This window comes from Apium graveolens, chromosome 11 (assembly GCF_009905375.1).
Source record: "Apium graveolens cultivar Ventura chromosome 11, ASM990537v1, whole genome shotgun sequence".
Classification (NCBI taxonomy): domain Eukaryota; kingdom Viridiplantae; phylum Streptophyta; class Magnoliopsida; order Apiales; family Apiaceae; genus Apium; species Apium graveolens.
In genome coordinates, this window is record NC_133657.1 from 24,210,025 (window position 1) to 24,224,799 (window position 14,775).

The 14,775-nt window shown below is 34.0% G+C and overlaps 1 long non-coding RNA gene and 1 other non-coding gene across 9 annotated transcripts; one reads left to right on the top strand and one right to left on the bottom strand.

The window, feature by feature from the left end:
• The first annotated feature begins 1,100 nt into the window (after positions 1 to 1,100).
• LOC141696893 (uncharacterized) lies at positions 1,101 to 6,304 on the top strand. 8 transcript variants are annotated; one of them, XR_012564535.1, is made up of 12 exons: positions 1,101 to 1,481; positions 1,608 to 1,750; positions 2,185 to 2,272; positions 2,551 to 2,594; positions 2,709 to 2,804; positions 3,045 to 3,327; positions 3,477 to 4,556; positions 4,675 to 4,826; positions 4,909 to 5,073; positions 5,223 to 5,368; positions 5,670 to 5,747; positions 5,872 to 6,304. It is a non-coding gene; the product is annotated as an uncharacterized LOC141696893 (long non-coding RNA). The 8 variants fall into 8 exon arrangements; XR_012564537.1 differs by having other exon boundaries at positions 3,477 to 3,518; positions 4,382 to 4,826; XR_012564539.1 differs by having other exon boundaries at positions 3,477 to 4,826; positions 5,869 to 6,304.
• A 7,880-nt stretch (positions 6,305 to 14,184) lies between these two features.
• Positions 14,185 to 14,291, bottom strand: LOC141699288 (small nucleolar RNA R71). The gene has a single exon (XR_012565762.1). It is a non-coding gene; the product is annotated as a small nucleolar RNA R71 (small nucleolar RNA).
• Positions 14,292 to 14,775: the final 484 nt, after the last annotated feature.

A 14,775-nucleotide genomic window follows, 5' to 3' on the forward strand; every position in this document is an offset into this window, starting at 1 on the left:
AGTATTCCCACAAGCGAGAACCTTATTTATATTACAACGTACCAAATCCAACTTATTTATCTTACACTGAAGTAAGATTAAATACAAACTATCAACACAAACTAAGACAAACATCTTCTGCTAGCTTATTCCATGTCAACCTGGAAACCTAGCCCGCACGCTTGTCCGGGGATCCTCGCTACCACCAATTTCCTTTTTAACTGGAAAAGAACATAAACAAATTTTCAAGAGTGAGCTAACTAGCTCAACAAGTTATAATGAAAACACTAAGATTAAACAATGATCAATTAAAATGATATAAGGAATTAAGTTTCATGATAAGTAATGATTAGAATTAGATATTCACTTTTTTTTTAAAAAAAAGGTTAGGTTGCTAATCAGTCACGCACTAACCCCGAACAAGGCTCCCAGCATTGCTCTATATACTGGATCCAAGACACACATTGGCCTATTATGACCACGAATTTGGTCCATACACTATGCCATAGATGACCTATTTGCATGTTTTTATCTGGTGTTGGCTTAGAAAACGTTGCAATATATACGAAATTATGGAGCTATCACAACACCCAGATTTTGGTATTAGTATAGGCACCGAGACATGTTTATATAGCTCAATACAATTATGGTGTTGACATAGATGTCTTCCCTATTGCAACCCACAAGGTCATGTTGGCATAGATGACTGGATATATTTTTTTTAAAATTTAACTCAAAATAAAATTTATCTTTAATAATTAAGTGATTTTATGAAATTGTTTATGGAGTTTTGTAGAAAGTAAATGCACGTTAAATTAAAAAATTATTCATATTTCATAAATATCAGTATATTTTATTTGATTATAAAATTAAATGAATACGCTTTATTAGTTTATAAATATTTATTAAAATTACTAAAATAATTTTTTACTTGAAAAATAAAAGTTTATAATAATTTTGAATATTCAAAAATAAATCATAATAAATTAATTCTAATAAATATAATATGTGTAATTTAAATATAATATTATATATTATAATATTTATAAAATATTTTTTATATTCAATTAAATTAAAGTATATGAATTGGACCGGGCTTGTGAAATTGGGGCAGGGGCGGCTAAGTTTTGAAAAAGCGGGAAACCATAACAGAATTACAAGGGCAGAGTGGCAGACAAGGCGAGCGGCTCAATTTTTAGGCAAAGCAGCAAATCAAATGAAATCGGGTCAAAACACTCATCTCTCTCCCTTCCCGATCTTATCTCTTTCTCCTCTCTTAACTCTCAACATCTCTTTCTCTCTCGAAATTCGATTTTGAGTTCAACTATATTTAAGCAATAGTTTCAAGTTCGATTCAAGGGTTCCGGTTCAATTAAGGGTGAGCCGAGGATTTGGGTCTGATTAGGGTTCCTGAAAAGATTTGGTATCAAGCATTTTCTTCGTTTTCAAGCTGCGTTGTGTTCAATTTCGAAGTACAATCTCGAAATTCAAATATCATCTTGGTTTGATTTTGCCCTAATATTCTAAATTATATCTTTTCAGAATTTTTTTTTTACAATTAATATTAGGCTACTAGTATCGATACTTCTAATTTATTAATGTCTATTCTCAATTTGTAAAATATGCAGATATGCTAGATAGTATGCTGCAAGTATTGTCCATTTACTGTTGTTTACCCTGATTTGAGCAAAGCAGAGTGACGGTTCAAACAAGTTTTCAAGTTTTCAAACAAGTTTTCAAAGCAGAGTTATTAGCAATTTGCACTTTGGAGGTGATGGTTATATGTACTCCCGGCTTTGCAATTCTTACGTTCTTGTTAACCAAACATTATAGCTAATTAGCTATCCAAGAAAACCATATTTAACTTTGTATGTATGTATGTATGTCATAGTCTTGCTCTTTTAGTAAACCATTGTTATATAATTAATTATGGAAGTGAGGGTGGAATTAAGGTCAAGCAGTGGAGGATGTTGTTCGTCTTGATGGTTATGTCTTGGTTGTGTGTTTATGCCGAGGTTTTGCATACTTTACGAGCACCCACCACTACTGGACTAGTGACAAAATATCCTTTTGTTATAATTGATTGAATGATTGCTACATAACATACATGTATTTTTGTTAACACACGTACTATTAATTTTTCCTCCTGACTTGACTTTGGGTATCCAATAAGCTATAACTAACTATTAAACAACTTGACTTCAGACAAGTGAACAACGAGGAGCTGGAAATGGAATTTCTATGTCAGCCTTGTCTATTTTTAAGTCACTTGGTCCAGCTTGTGGGGATCAGTGTAAGCTTTCTTTATAACTTGAATTCCTATGCAAAAGTTTGTGTTGATCTCAGTTTTAAATCATTTTCTAGGTGGACATGACTTCTTAAACTTTGACACAACATTAAAGATTATGTGATACTAATAATGCCATACTTTTGTAGATTTCATTCTCCATATCTGTTAAAAAAATCCATACACTTAACTTATATATTTTGTAGATTGTCTTTTACACTACATGTATAAAGATATTGCCTTTGATGTATTCGCATTTTTTGTACTTCTTCGATTTCACACAGCTTTTGTTGGGCACAAAAGCGGCAGAACGCTCATTTTCTTCCAGGTATACATTGTTTATTAGAATTAGAAGCAGCTATATTGCTGAGTTTCAATATTTTTGCTCCGTATCAAGATAGCAAGTATGGTTCTTCACTTAAAAGGTTACAATGTAATGCAGGGGATCAAATGTTATTCAACATTCTAAACTCGATTGAATTTATTGGGCTTGCTATGAAAATGGAGGCATGAGTATGGAACCGACAGTACACTGGAGGTAATCATCTCATTGACTGTGTATTGGATTGCTGTAACCAAAGATTGTCGATGCTCTATATTTCCTTGTTTTGAAAGCTCTCAAAGGAACTGACTTACTAATTACCCTAATTCGATGCATCTAAAATTTGTTAATACTCTGGTGGTTAGAAATTGGAATGGATCTGTAATTGACTACAGGTTTATCAACTATCTTTTGCTATCTCATACTGATCATCAGCCTTGGATATTGTTTATTTAGGACTTTGATTTTAAAGAGTCAGAAGAAGTCTTGCAGTACTACCCTCAAGGATACCATGGTGTTGATAGAAAAGGAAGACCTGTTTACATTGAAAGGCTTGGGAAAGCACACCCAAGGAGGCTTATTTGTATCACTACACAAGATCGTTACTTAAAATATCATGTCCAAGAATTTGAGAGAGCAATACACGAGAAGTTCCCTGCCTGTTCTAAGCATAGACGGGGGAGGCATAAGAGGCATTATTCCAGGGACCATCTTAAGCTTCCTCGAATCCAAATTACAAGTATAAATATATTAATGCAGTTTTTTAATACCTTATGACTCCTGCTCTAAAATAACCTCATTATCCGTTAATTGTTATCAAACATGGATAGTAATTATAAGCTGACTCTGAGATATAATTAACAGTGGCTATGTATATATTTGTTGCAGGAATTGGATGGAGAAGATGCAAGACTTGCAGATTATTTTGAGGTAATAGCAGGAACTAGTGCAGGAAGTTTGATAGCATCAATGTTAGCTGCTCCCAACTAGGCCTGTCAATGGATCGGGTTTGGATCGGATCGGCCTAAATCCATATCCATATCCATTTATTTTTTCGGATTCGGATCGGATCGGCTCCGGATTTTTTATAAGCCGATCCATATTCGGATCCATTCGGATCACGGATTTCGGATCGGATATCCGCTCCATTTATGTATATTTTTTTTTAACTTTAATTATTACAAAATCTTTTTAAAATTGACAGTTTCGAAAAATATTAAAATACAAGTAGAATATAACGAAGTCCAAAGATAAATTATGAACTAAAATTCGTTTTTTGAAACAAACATACTATTGGGTTGTACAGTATTTTAATTCTAACAATGAAAAAAATTTAGGTTGCAAAATGAAAGTGTTATATGAATTGAGAGTAGGGTTATGCGGCTCTAAAAGGTAAAAGAACTAGGGTTATAGAAATGGACTAGACTAGAGAGATCAAACCGAACGAAATATAGATAATGGGACTTGACTCGAGGATAATGGGACTTGAGTCGAGGATAACGGGACTTGACTTGGAAATAAAAGTGTTATATGAATTGAGACTTGAATTATGCGGTTTTAAAAGATAAAAGAACTGGGGTTATAGAATTGGACTAGACTATAGAGACTGAACCGAACGAAATATAGATAATGGGACTTCACTCGAGGATAATATGTTTAAAATTAGAATTATTAAAAAATATTTTTATTATATTATATATATAAACCGGATCGGGTTATTAACGAATCGGATCGACCTAAATCCATATCCGCTCCAGTTATAATCGGATTTTTCTTATCGGATCTCGGATCAGATTTTTAATAGGTCGATTCATATCCACTAAAATGGTCTCGGATCGGATCGGGTCGAATCGGATTTTTGCTCCATTGACAGGCTTACTCCCAACGTCGAAAGGCGTCCTCTTTTCAAGCAAAAGACATCGTCCCATTCTACCGAGCTCATAGCCCCCGTATATTTCCCCAATCCTAGTAAGATCACATTAATTTTATGTAAATACATTCATTCATTATCTTATTACTTTCTCTAATTCACTAATTTGTTATGGAATTCACAACTGGTCTTTGCGAATAATGAAAATTTTGAAAGCTATCAACGGGCCAAAGTACGATGGGAAGTACAAAAGGAAGACAATAAGGAATTTACTAGCAGATACAAGGCTCAGCCAAACACTAACCCGTTTGGTTATTCCTACATTTGACATCAATTTACTTCAACCAATTGTTTTCTCAACCTCTGAGGTATATATCTAAACATAACAAGTCCCACCTAGTATATAATTTGTTTGAATAGCTGATGAGATTTGAATATACATGCATGAAGGCAGCTGCAGATGCATCTATGAACCCTTTGTTATCAGATTTATGTATTAGCAGTGCCTCAGCTCCAACTTACTTTACACCTTACTATTTCAAAACTCAAGACCCGCAAGGAAATCATGACAAATAATTCCATCTTATTGATGGAGGAATTGCTGCAAATAACCCTGTATGTAGATTTCAAATTAATTTCATTCTCATAATTAATCAATAGTATGGTCTATGATGTTTAATAATGGTTTAAGTACATTTTTAACTGATTAGGGTAATTGTATATGGATCGATCTTTTAATATTATTCATGCATGTTTGGTCTTAGACACTTTTAGCGATGAAGGCAACAAGGATGGTGTTTAATGACAGTCCTGCATATCGAACTCCAACAGACCCTTTACAATATGGAAAATAATTGAAACAAAGAGACATATATGCTCCACGACTACAATATTAGATGTGCAAGGCCTGGTAAGTTTAACTTGTAACTCAGTCTCTTTTAAACCCAGTGACCATTACTTGACATATTTATTTACTAGAAAAATGTTTATTATTAAATAATGAGCTTTAATACCTGTCTGACATAGCATTTAAATTTCATGATTTATTAACACTTTACCAAATTGATCTCTTAAGACGGAATAATGTAGTATTACTTAGATAAGAATTTAATTTCACTGGTAGATCACTAATATATAGACTTCTTTATTAATGACCATGCTATGCAAATCCATAAGTTGAAAAACGTAATCGTAGTTTATTATTGATGCAGGGTGTTAAGAATCTTACACCAACAACGGCGAATTTTGTGTCAGACATGGCTAGAATCGATAATAACTACTACACAGAGGTGACGATCCAAGTTTTTATATATAATGTTATTGATTCTTATACTTTAATATGAAAAGCCATCTGGCTTGCAGAGAGAATTGGGTTTTATATATTTTTATTTGTTTAACATGATGTTGAAGTAGTCGAAGAAAAGTTTAACATGAAGCTCTCTGATGAAGTTGTCAAGGTTAAGAAGGTTCAAGACAACGTGAGCTTGATCTTGTAGAAATCACTTAAAGCAAACCCCGGGTTGAACATTGACATGGCTCAGATTTGTGGGACAATTTCAGGTGACACAAGAGCTGATGGTACTCCTCTTACCGGTGGTTGTAGCACTTAGACCATTTGTTTCTCTCTTCTACGTTATTTTCAAAGACTTGTATGCTTTTGTGTTATCTGGCACGTTTAGTTATTAGCAAGAGTACTTGTATTTCTTAAGTTATGTTTTGGTGTGATGGATTATAATTGTTGGTTGGACAAAATGTAATGGTTGGATGTGTAGTTAAGATTGGTTGGATAAATTGAATTGGTTGTGAATGTTGTTGAATTTATGGGAAATCAAGTATTTGAAAAGTATATTTCATTTTTTTACAGTTCAGGTGTTGCAATAGCCTATTAGTATATTGCAATAGGGTGCTAAATTATGCACATAAATTTCTTTTTTGCAATATTAAAGGTGTTGCAATAGGTTTGTTGCCATAGATGATAAAGTGCCCCATATGTGGGTCCCACTGGGGGGACCCAGCCACATGCAGTGTCATGCCCATTTTTATCAGTTGGTATACCTATTGCAACATCATATCTGTGTTGCTATACTCTGAAAATTCTGTTGCAGTTGATATCTATAGCAACATATTTTGTTTTGTTGCTATAGATTGACACTGGTGTAAGGTTAGATACCTATAGTGACAGCTTTAGACCCAACACCAAAAAAGTGTTGTAATAGACCCATTTTCTCCTATAGCAACATTTTAAGGGGTCTATAGCAACACATTGTTGCTGTTGGTTAAAGCCATCTATGGCGTAGTGATATTTAAAAACAAACCAACTCTATAGCAACAACATGATAAACAAAGTAAATCATTAAACTGAACCATAAACAACATTTATCTTAAAGTATAGGGTGATTCACAATACCTTGAAGGTATAACAAGGTAAACATGAAGATTGGCTTTAAACCAAGGGAAGAATTAGAAAGTAAAGAACCAGAGATTCAATGGTTACAAGGATTGGTCTTCTGTTATACAAGCTATGAAGATTTGTATGACAAGCAATTCCAGATCAAGAATCAGTATGTAGTAGATATGTATTTGTGGAGTAGTATCGTATATGTGTGATTTGATCTCAGAATTTAACAATCATTGGTTGACGAAGAATAAGTCTTACGGCTCAAGATCAATAACAATACTCAGGGTTTAGGGTTAAGTACTTTAAAGTACTTGCAATATATGAAAAGAACTATTTGGAACACTTGTAACGTATATGAAAAGAGTTCGAGAATACTTTCAATATATTATAAGAAAGAGCATAAGCACTTGCCTTATCAATCCGCTTTTAATTGACTTGCATTCGTCAATTGGTTCCCAGTCACTGACCACTTGCTTTCCCTTTCTAAGTCTTGCTTCCTCTGTTAAACATCACATTTATTTATCAATACTCATTCTCATCTTGTTCTATTCGTTACAAGCTTATATCTACCCTTCGTTTCACCCAAATCCGATGTACAGATTGAAAGTTACGATAAAAACCGTAAAATAATGCACATATAGTCATATCAATCGGATCACATACAACACTGAGCATGTAAAATATTTGATCAAAATAAATTTTCAAAGAAGATTCGGGGTTAAAATGATTTTCCAAGTATTTAATACGAATTTTTGAATATTTTCGGAATTAAAACGGGTCTCCGAGTCATTTTATAATTAAATAACAGGGTTCGAATGCCCGAATCTGACTTTAAAATAATTTAATATTAATTATCGAGCCTTGAAAATAATTTAAAATAATATTTTAAAGTTCGAAACTATTTTTCGGAATTTTTAAATCCAAATAAATAGTTAAATCTAATTAAATAATTAAGTAAAATTAATTAATAACTAATTAAATTAACTAATCAATTAATATTTAAATTAATTGACTAATTAAATAATTAATTATCAACTAAAATTAATTAATTAATTAAGATTTATTTTCGAATTAAAAATAATTTTCAGAATTAAAAATATTGATTTTTAGAATTTTAAATAATTAAAAACAATTTCTGAAAATAAGTATAAAAAGAATATCATTTTTTTAACTTTTATAAACAGAAATCCATTTTTTATAAGTTTTTAAAACAACAGTACAAGTTTTGCAGACTTTGGAAATGAGGGGGTGCAAACGGTAATTTTACCGTCTTCCCCGTCGTCCCGCCGTCACCGCCGGCCGGTCGCCATTAACGGCGATTGGAGCTTTTCCAGCCAACTCAAAATCAATTCAGAAACATGCCAGGTCAACAGGAATTAATCCTCTTGTGCCCAGTAACGTATCTGCAGTAACAAAATTATCAAACAACCCCTGAATCGACCGGATTTTTAATCGAAAAAATCCCGCCGCCACTACAATCCATTTTCCGATGAATGCCTTCCAGGAATTGTTCGTTGATTTCGATTACACCATTTAATTCGTTGTTAAACGATCTATACACTCATGCAATCAATTTTAACTAATAACCCCAATTAAAGAAACACCTAAATTTAAATTGTAAATATGCATAGCTATAAACCCTAGTTCTTCAATTCGAGAATCAAACAACAATTTGAACACGTTATAGAACTCCAAATCACACGTATGACATACCAAATTGATCAGGAAGAAAAGATCTACAAGATAAAGCCATCAAATCACATAAACAACATTAACATCAAAAATTCCTCTTTTAATCATTAATTAATTCGAATTAAAATAAATAAATAAATAAGAAAATAACCTTGATTTCTACACTAAAATGGATGATTGATTATGAAAGAACTTTTCGAGAGCTTCAATTTGGCATATGGCACGCTTGATTCCGAGTACGATAACGCTTTCGTTTTTGGTTTTGATTCTCAAGAACATGACGATTTTACGGGTTTTTCTCTGTAATTTATCGGTTTTTACTGATCGATTATGATTATACGAATAAAATGAAATAATAAAAAGACTATTTATACTTATGGAATATTAATACCTGTTGGATCGTATTGGATCGAAAATTAAGTTATTTAGCCGTTAAGTAACTGCAAAAATGATCCGATTTGATACCCGTATCGGATAATTATTCAAACCGGGCTTCTAATAAAACACTTTATATGAAAATAATGTAATAATATCCCTTCTTTCGAGAATACGGGTTTTATTGATCTATCGAAATGATTATCATATCTAAAATTTTGCGCCAGGACGTGTACGGGTCAAACCGTAATCCGGACCGAAAAAGTCAAAACACAGAAAATGTCCGGAATAACCGGATTAGGTTAGGAAGGAGTTTTCTGAAAAGTTTCGGGTAGTAAAAATGTAAAAATGGTTGAAGTTGGACGATTCCCGGTTCTATAAAATAGTTTTGTAATTATACAGAAAATAATTATTAAATATATAAATTATTTTAAAATCATATAACGATCCAAAAATTACCATAACAATATCACAATTATCTATATTTTATTCTACACATATTAAAATTAACATACTCACATTTTATCATATATAACCATCCAAATATTATCATCAATCATCAGATAATTCACCAAAATTCACATGATAATCACACAATAATCACTTATTGATAAAAATGAATACACGCTATATCCCAGATATTACATATCAAAATAAATATAATATCATAAGTATATGCATCGGAGAAAAGCATATAACATGAAAGCATTCAAACAACTTATATATTGCTTCAAAAACTCTAACTTACTTACCAACTATCAAATAGCATGTAAAGCATGTTAATCATTTAGCTTGAAACAATCATGGAATAACTGAATAGGTGTATGTAAACTTACAAAGCCTTAATTTATTACCACGAGTCTGTGGAATATTGCTTGTTCTGCTCCCCTTGAGTTGTTGCCGATTCAAATTTGAGATTTGGCGCTTTGAGGATATGATTTCGAAACTGCTACTATAATCTGGACCATCCCTATTATATTCAGAAATAGCTTCAGGCTTCTTTTCATAATTGGAAAGATTTTTAATATTTAAAGATTATGATCTATCCTTAAGTTTGGGAACAAGCTTCCACAAATTTTATCTTCGAACTGATTGAATTCATCTTTCATAGTAATCACCCAATCCGGATCTCCAAGAGCATCACTGCTTTCTTTGGTTCCATTTGTGATAGAAACCCGGAATTGAAACTATCATTTCAATAGCTCTTCAAGTCTTTACTTTAGCACATTCTTCAACTTGTTCACTGTGACTAGGAGATCCTTGTTCTGTTTCTTCTTCTGCTCCCCCTTAGTTGTTGCCAGCATAATCTACAGAATCTGAAACTTGAGGATTGGTTCCAAAGATTGTATGACTTTGATTCAGTGAGTTTCCACTATCATTACTTGCATCTGGGCCACTTTCACTATCACCACTATTATTTGGTCCTTCAGAATCTGAATCAGAGTTATGATCATTATCTGGATCATTTACATTATTATCACCATCTGGAACAACCACAGGTTCATCTTCATCATCAGAAAGATCTTCCATATCTAGATTATCTGAACTGTCTTCCTTCTGATTACTTGGGAGCTTGTTGTGATCAAATATTAATAATGGCAAACACACAATCTCATAATCAAACATGATTTATTATCCGCTAAGTCTACTACCAATTATGATTTCAACAAGAATTCATTAATTGTTAGACTCCATAGAAATTGAATTATGTCCAACTATGCTACACAACTGATTTTAACCTTAGTGAGTTTTTCAGAAAATGTAATTTAAAAGAATTCACTATGATCAAAATCACACCACTATCTTGTGATAAGAATATTAACATAAATTATCAATAAATTTATTTAAGTATGTAGTGCTACACAACTCACCATTAACCAGTGATAAAATTAATAACACGAATTTGTTACTAAATTTATCAGAAATTTATAGTGCTACAAATATCACCACCAACTAATGATATGTATTATCAAGAGTTTATGCACTAACCACTGAAACAAAGTATCAGAAGTGTGATGCCAATAATCTCGTCACAAACAACTGAAACAAGTTTTCAGAAGTGTGATGCTGCTAATACTTTAACAATTTGACTTATGGAGCAAATAATAAAGTTGAATTTCTTCAAGATCCATAAATAAACTATAAAAACAATAGACACGATAAATAAATGCAACATGTATTCAATCAAATATATGCATTTAAATATTGAGGGGAAGATATTGAGAGAAAGATGACATTCTTGATTTCATGCCATGTCTAGCTTTTTTAACCACCTTTGATAATAGGGCTCTATCTCTAGTCATATGCCTTGAACATCCACTATCCAGAATCCACATGACCTTCTTCTTAACACCCTAATAAGAAATGGGATTAAGTTTTCTTTTGTACCCAAACTAAGTTGGGTCCAGGAGACTTAACATCATTTGAATATTTTGCATTTTTCTTAACGGAATTAACATGCTTAACATGCCTAGAATCTGGATTGTACTTCTTAAGCATCGATACGTGAAAAATATTATGAATATGCTCCATGTGCGGGGGTAACGCCAATTTGTATGCAACCTTTCCAACACGTTTCAAATTTGAAAAGGTCCAACGTATATAGGACTCAACTTTCCTTTCTTTCTGAATCTTGATAATTCTTTCCACGATGACACTTTAAGTAACACTAGATCTCCTTCTTTGAATTCCATGTCCTTTATGGACTGGTATGCATACTTTCTTTGATGATCTTGCGCTGCAATTAACATTTTCTGGATGATTTCCATAACTTCTTTTGTCTGTTGCACCAACTCGGGTCCAAGTATCTTACATTCTCCAACTTCATCCCAATATACCGGTGATCGACATTTGCGACCATAAAGAGCTTCGCAGGGAGGCATTCCAATACTGGCGTGATAACTGTTATAATAAGCAAATTCCATTAAGGGCAAATGCTCGTCCCAATTTCCTTTAAAAGTAATGGCACAAACACGTAACATATCTTCAATAGTCTTGATCGTTCTCTCACTTTGGCCGTCAGTCTGTGGATGATAAGCTGTACTCATATTCAATTTGGTTCCCAAACATTCTTGAAAACTTCTCCAAAATCTTAAATTGAATCGTGGATCTCGATCCGATACAATAGACACAGGGACTCCATGACGGACTACTATTTCCTTCAAATACATATGAACCAACATATCCAGTGAAAATCTTTCATTAATAGGTAATAAATAAGATGACTTAGTTAGTCTTTCCACTATAACCCAAATGGCATCGTGATTCGCTTTCGTCCTTGGTAATTGATAAGTGGATTTTATATCCACTTGGAATGCTTTATTACAAACTTAAATTGGTGTTTTGGACTCAAGTTGTTGGTATTTTGATGTGTTTTTGTGTTATTGCATTTCAGGTATCAGTTAAATGAAGAAAAGAGCTTTTAAAGAAAATATGATGAAAAGTGATCAGAATTGGAAGCCAAGGCCATTGTCCAGTTGTAGAGAATCTCAATAGCTTCGCGTGGGCAGTTGAATCGCCTAATTCTGACGAGTAGAACTCAAGTTATGGCCAAAACAAGATTCATCAGAATATTTTTCCAGTCAGTAGCTGAGCGCCCGCTCAGAGAGCTGAGCGGCCGCTCAGGGCGCGGCTGGTCGCTAATTTCGCTGAAAAAGCCTTTCTTGAGTAGAATTTGACGATTTTAAGGGTCCAGGTCCACTAGGGGCGTATATATACTTAAAAAAAGGGTTTTCATCATCCGGGAAGATTGGGATACCAAGGAGAAGGCCTAGAAGCACAGAACAACTCCGAAAAAGAAGATCTTGTTTTCAACTTGTGATTCTTTGAATTAGTTGTAACTTTGGATGCTCGTTTTCGTTCTTGTTGAACCTAGATCTCGTTTATTCGTACTTTGATTATTATTTAGTTTATTAAGACCTTGTTTATACCATGCTTTCATTGGAACCCATGATGACGATGAGTTCGATTATGGGCTAATCGTTGTCATGGGATTCTAGCGGATTTACTTATGGATTTCAATAGTTAATTGTTTCGATATCTTGGTGTGTGGTGATTGATTGATATCCTAGTATTGGTTGTGCTTATTCGTCTTATGTGCGTAGCTAACATATAAGATAGCGTGTTAATCTCTATTGAAGCGATAGTGAATATAGAGGTTTAGAACTTGCCATGCTAGCATAGGTTCATGTATGTGTATACATGATTCGTAGGTAACTCTAACCGTTTTACTTGCCCTATGTAATCAAGATAGATAACTTGTTCTTAAACCGTTATGTTGTCAAATTCTATAGACATATAGGGTCTCAATATAATTGGTGCCTATTCAGCTTCTATCTCTTTTGTGGATGTTTGGTAGAATGGTACTCGTGCAACGAAAGTTGGCGTTTATCAGTTTCGTGTTATCTGATTAGTGTCATCACCATCACATGCTAAGGTTAAAAACAATAAGGCTATTGAATGAAGTATTTAATGAAGTTAGGATCCCATGTTTGTCATATATAGTAATTTAACTTCAATTCTCTTACTTAATGTTATTTAGTATAATCTCTTAGTTTAATAAAAACCCAATTTGTTATTTGTCTTAGCATTGAGCGATAACCATACATTGTTGCATAGGTGCATAAATTGAACTTAACCTAAACCAGTCTCTGTGGGAACGAATCTGATTTATATCTTATACTTCTTGCGAACGCGTATACTTGCGTGAATATTAGCGTGTGTTTTCGCCCTAACAAGTTTTTGGCGCCGCTGCCGGGGACTCGGTGTTAATTTTTAGTTTATGTGCTTGTCATCAGTGGTCGTTAAAGTTCACTGACTCGGATTCTTTTACTTTCACGGTTTATTTGTTTGTGTTTCAGGTACTCATTACAATGGGAGATCCAGCAGCACGAACGAAAGCCTTAATGGATTTTTCTCAACCCAAGATCAATGACATTCAATCTAGCATTGTCCGGCCAGCTATCACAGCTAATACCTTTGAGATCAAGCCTGGCATAATTCAATGGGTACAGACTTCAGTCCAGTTTGGGGGTTCTCCAACGGAAGATCCCAATACACACATTAGGGATTTCATTGAAATATGCGACACCTTTAAGTTCAACGGTGTTTCTGAAGATGCTGTGAAGCTGAGACTGTTCCCATTCTCTCTGAAGGACAAGGCTAAGAGCTGGTTACACTCTCTACCAGCTGGTTCGATTACTACTTGGGAAGATCTTGCTCAGAAATTTCTTACTAAATTCTTCCCTATAGCGAAGACAGCTGCACTCAAGAATGCTATTACTCAATTTGCGCAGCAAACGGGAGAATCGCTAAGTGAAGCTTGGGAGCGCTACAAGGAGATGCTTAGGAAGTGTCCTTATCATGGAATTCCTTATTGGATGATCATCACTTGTTTTTACAATGGGTTGGGAGCACAGTCCAGACCCATGCTCGATGCAGCATCAGGCGGAGCATTATGGGCAAAGAGCTATAAGGAAGCTTATGATCTAATTGAACTGATGGCTGCTAATGAATATCAGTATCCAACCCAGAGATATCCACAGGGCAAGGTAGCAGGAGTTCTTGAAGTGGATACAGCTACGACTATCACTGCTCAACTAAAGGCGTTGTCTATGAAGATCGATTCTCTGGCTAACTATGGTGTTAAGCAGATAACCAGTGTTTGTGAGCTGTGTGCAGGTCCGCATGCGACAGAGCAATGCGCTATATCTAGTGACTCAGCTCAGTTTGTGAGCAACTTTCAGAGATCGCAACAGCCAGTTCCTGCCACTTATTATCCTGACAACTGGAATCATCCTAACTTCAGCTGGAGCAACAATCAGAATGCGATGCAACAACCATTCCAGCAGTTT